We start from the raw sequence: 5,227 nt of genomic DNA on the forward strand, positions 1-5,227 counted from the left end.
GCAGCAATTTGGATTTGTTACTATGTTACCTAGAAGAATAACAAACTGTGCAAGGATGGAGGTTGTAGGAGCAAGGAGAAGTTGTCTGTAAAGTTGGTGGATGCTTATTTTCCATTTTGCAGTCCCTTGTCTCCCTCTTGTGGCCTCCTGGAGGCAACTAGCTGTGCAAAAAAAGACAGCCTGGCGGCCGGCTGTTGCAGTGTTGCCCTCTCAGGCAACACTGAGTGACTGACTGAGCCGCACCGTCTTATATAAAGTTCAGACGGAACTTTGCACGTGTCATAGTGGAGCCCTGAGGAGCCAGAGCCAGCTTTCTGACATCATAATGGGGCCTCAGAGATAAAAGCCTGGGCCCAGGCAGTGTTGGTCAGTGCTGCTCAGCAGGCAGCACTGGACTGGACTGGATTACAGCTGATACAAGGTGTGAAGGAACAAGGGGTGGCTGTGGGCATGCACTTGCTGCCGCTGCCAGTGTTTATCTGCATGGCAGCAGGGCATTTGGGCGTTGCCAGGAAGGCGTTTTTCTTCTAGGTAACATAGTAACAAATCCAAATTGCTGCTCTCTTTGTAGGCAAGCAAGGCTTTGTTGCAACTGCAATTCTTACTCCTTCTTGAAATGTAGTGACGACAGTACATTCCATCACATCCATCTAGTGTACACAGGTAGGTCCATTGTGGCGGGCGGGCGGCTTTAATGGCTGTTTGCTGTTCCCCTACTCCACTCCACTATTTGACTGTGGTGCTGCATCAATCAGTGGCTGGCTCAGGTGCAGCTCTTTAACTTACCTAAAAGGGAGGGCGGAGAGAAGACAAGGAAGGTGAATGAGCTGTTCCAATGTGAAATGCCGGAAACACAGACACACAGACGACACAAAACAAGAGGTGGCAATGTATTCATTAATTGCATTTAATCAATTAGCTCATTATCACTCATGCATTGTCCAACAGGTGTTGAAATAATGGGATTAAAAGGGGAGATCCCTTCAGAAAGACAGAAACAATGGCAAACACAAAAAACACTTTTGGAATCTGATTTTAGTCAACACATAAGGAAATACTGCAATACCAGGTCAATGCGTGGAGTGGACAGAGCAAGCTCTATTTCCATCTCCCTGTTCTAAAAATCCATTTAATATATGGTCCCCAGATAGGGGACGTATCAGATATTAAACTGATAAGAACAGATTTTTACATTTTAATTTTTTTAGTTCTTATTCAGCTATTTCTTATAAAATCTGCGAAACAGAAAAAAGCTTCAGTTCAAACATCTTCCAACAGGACGTTCCAACTTCTTAAATTCCACCAGCTTGAGGCTTTTGGACCCACTCTCTTCCTGTCCAACAAATAGAAGACGTAAATTTCACTTAGGGCCAGCTTTATACAGTCTTTCTCGGAAATGGTGTCTCTTCTGAACAGTAAGATGTTGCGCACCTTCCATAGGGCATTTTTTAAACAGTTCAAGATAATCCACAACACTCTCTTCTTCTCTCCCACAGGATGCTTGAAGTCTCCATACAGCACCACTTCATGGTTCAGGAACCTTAATTCACAGGTAAATTTCAGTAGAATGCCAACAGTTTTCCATACCTTCTGAGCATAGGCACAGTTCCACATTAAGTGCATGACGCTTTCTTCTCCAGGACACCCAGCTCTTGGGCATCTTGGAGTGGAGACGAGCCCTCTTCTATACTGAAATGCCCTGGTAGGGAGACTTTCGTGTAGAATCATCCAAGACAAGTCTTTAAGAACATTGGATAGGTAAGGAGCATTGGTGTTTCTCCATAGCTCCATAGACTTTGATGTAGTGAAGTTACTCACATTTGTTGTCTCTTGGTGACTGTCCAGCAACATTCTCAGCTTTCTGGCATTCTTAAGATGTTCCTGTTCCATACCTTCCAGTTGGTAGACACGGATGGTTCTTTCCAAACATACATACTGCACAGGTGGTAGCAGCAGGGTAGGCTTTGTAAGGGGCAGCTCTATCCACTTTCTCTTTCTGAACACGTGTCCAGCGGCATACCTTAGAAAATAGGCCCAGGTTTTATTCGTCTTGATGTTCTTGAAACACAAGGAGAAATACTGCAGATATAGAAAGCGTTTAAAGAAGATAATCTCCTTTCCTCCATTCTTCTTCTGCTTGTACATTATCTCTCGTCTAACTTTCTCCATTTTTGAATTCCAGATGAAATGGAAACATATCCTTTGGAGTTCCTTAAGACGATTTTCGCTTGGTAGAAAAACCTGGCTCAAGTACAACAGCAGAGGTAGTACTAGTGCCTTGATGACCAAGTTCTTCCCTTCAATTGTTAGCTGTCTGAGTTTCCAAAACTCAATCTTCTTCTTCACCTTTTCACTTATCAGCTCCCAGCTTTCTTTTCCATCATTCTGGGGCGTGAATATGACACCAAGAATTTTGATTCTGTCGCACTGGGTATTGACCTCAGGTAAGTCGAAATCCCTCCATTCCTTCAGTGTGAAGCAGTCGCACTTATTCTTATTCAATCTGAATCCTGATGCTTGACAGAAGAAGTCTGTTAGCAGTAGCGCCCTCCTCACAGATTGTTTATTGGAGCATAGAATATTGACATTGTCCATATAGGCACTTACTTTCACTGACTGCCCACCTCCTCCTGGAATCGGCACCCCTCTAATGATCTTATCTTTCCTCAACAGCGTGAGCAGGGGTTCGAGGACACAGATGAAGAGGATGGGCGACAGGGGGCATCCTTGTTTTACCCCAGACATCAGATCCACTTTTCCAGACAAGAAGCCATTAATGGTAACTTGGCTATAGGATTCTTTGTACAGTAATGCGACTTGTTTGATCACTGTCTCAGGAAAATTCATTTTCTTCAGCACAAGCCACAGGAACTCGTGCGAGACTCGGTCATAGGCCTTCTGAAAGTCCAGTGACAACACGGCCAAATCTTGCTTTCTGTCTTTGGAGTACCAGATGCAGTCCCTGATGGTATTTAGGTTATCTGCAATACTTCTACCCGGTACCCCACAAACTTGGTCTTGGTGGATGACCTTGTCGATGTGTTTCTTAATTCTATTAACCAAGATTTTGGATAACACCTTGTAATCGACATTGAGGAGGGTTATTGGCCTCCAATTTTCAAGACTGGTCTTGTCTCCTTTCTTGAACAGCAAAGTAACTATTCCTCTCCTCCATGACTCAGGTAACAGCTCGCTCTTCATTGCTGCTTTGAAGATCTCCAGCAGGTCTTCCTTCAGAGTGTTCCAGAATGTTGAAAAGAACTCCACTGATAGACCATCTGATCCTGGAGCCTTCCCTCTTGCGAAACTCTTGATTACACTCAGGAGTTCTCCCAAGGTAAGTTCCTTGCATAAGTCTTCTTTCTCAGCTTGGCCAAGCTTAAGTTCTAGCGCTTCTAGGGCGTGTGAGACAAAAGACATATCTATCTTCTTTTTGTCAAAGAGAGACTGATAGAATTTCTTGGCCTCTTGAAGCATACCTTCTTTGCTGGTTTGACCAGCGATATTGGTCATGATATTTTTCTGTTCCATACTTTTCTTGAAAAAGAAGCGTGAACATTTCTCGTTATTTTCCAACTGTTGCACTTTAGTATTAAAGATCACTTCTTGTCCTTTTTGATGGATGACCTCTTTAATTTCTTTCTTAATTTTTCCCACCAGGTCAGCGATATCAACACCAGCGTTCTTCAAACTCAGGTAAGTCTGTAATTTTGTGTTGAGTCTCTTGTACCACCTTTTCTTCTCTCGGGCTCTTTTAATCCCATAATCTAAGAAGAAGTTCTTGATCTTCTCTTTAGTATTGTCCCACCATTCTAGGATTGATGGAAATTTTCCTTTAGCAGTTGCCCATTTTTTATAGGCTACAATGAATTCCTCCTGCATCACTTTGTCTTCCAGAAAGCTGGTATTTAATCTCCATACTCCTCTTCCTCTTTCATTTGCAGGGATATGAATAGTTACACTGAGCATTTTATGGTCAGAGAAGATATTGTCTTCAATCTTAATATCCACTGGCTTCATATTTTTGGATGTGAGTACATAATCCAGTCTGGACTTGACTGTAACGTTCTCCCAGGTATAACCTGGTTCAGACCTCTTCAGACTCCTCCATACATCAGACAATTCAAAATCGCAAATGAAATTTTTCCACTGTTGTACGGTTTTATCTACTCTTCTTGCAGCACCTCCAGTTCGATCTTCACTTTCGAGTGCACAATTGAGATCACCTGCTACTACAAGCGATGTTGAGCCGGCAATAAATGGCTGGATATCTTCAATCAATTCTGACCTTTCATTAGTATCAGGTGAGGCATACACATTGAGGAGTTTCACTTCACTCCCATTATAGTCAACAATAACTAAAAGCGCCCTCCCGGGGATAAGTTCAACAAAGGAAATAATTCGGCAATTCTGCCCTTTCAATAAAACGCCTACTCCTGTTGACTTATTTGAATTTTCGCCTGACCAAACCGATTGTCCGTGAGGCCAACTGTCTCTCAGCTCTTTATAGTCCATACTGTGATCTATATCACATTCTTGCAGAAAAACAATATCAAAGTTCAATGTGCTCAAAAACGAAAAAAAGGCAGCCCTTCTGGCAGAGCTCCTCACACTCCTCACATTCAGCGAGAGCAACTTCAGACAGGACATCATTCAGACTTCATGATGACCCATCAGAATCAGAAAGTTCAGGAAGTATATCCCCCAGGCTTGGAGTTGCGAACTCCTGGATATCCATGGTGGGCTGGATAGGTTGGGACATTTCAATTGCCGATACTGGCTGCGGTGTCTCCATTGCCAGCACTGGCTGTACGTCTTTTAATTTTGCCTTCATAGCCTTTTTCGACTTGACACTACTAGACTCAGCCGACTCAACCTTTTTCCTTTTTCTTTTCTCCTCCAGCTCCATAACTTCGCCCCAGTCATCCTCTTGGCCATCAGGAAGACTGGGAGAGCGGACATCAGTCACACGAGAACCGCTAGATGGCAGACCCTCGGCTTCGGATGGGACATCGGACTCTGTAACTGCTACAGGACCGGCCACCATTACGGAAGGACTCAGGATAATGGATAGGTTCTTTTTTCCCTCTGATACTGGGGCCACCTTCCGTATGAGGCCAGCAACAGATGGCCCAGCAGCAGGCTCCTTGGATAGAATAGTCAGTCCAGGTTGTTGTTGAGCTGACGCTGCAACCTGCGCCCAAGTCTTTACCCTATCTGGGCAATC

General features: G+C 43.9%; 1 non-coding gene across 1 annotated transcript; it reads right to left on the reverse strand.

The window, feature by feature from the left end:
• Positions 1–1,032: 1,032 nt before the first annotated feature.
• On the reverse strand, positions 1,033–1,223 carry LOC142702941 (U2 spliceosomal RNA). Its single transcript, XR_012867319.1, has one exon. It is a non-coding gene; the product is annotated as a U2 spliceosomal RNA (small nuclear RNA).
• Between the last annotated feature and the right edge of the window lie 4,004 nt (positions 1,224–5,227).

This window comes from Rhinoderma darwinii, unplaced genomic scaffold (genome assembly GCF_050947455.1).
Source record: "Rhinoderma darwinii isolate aRhiDar2 unplaced genomic scaffold, aRhiDar2.hap1 Scaffold_2505, whole genome shotgun sequence".
Taxonomy (NCBI): domain Eukaryota; kingdom Metazoa; phylum Chordata; class Amphibia; order Anura; family Rhinodermatidae; genus Rhinoderma; species Rhinoderma darwinii.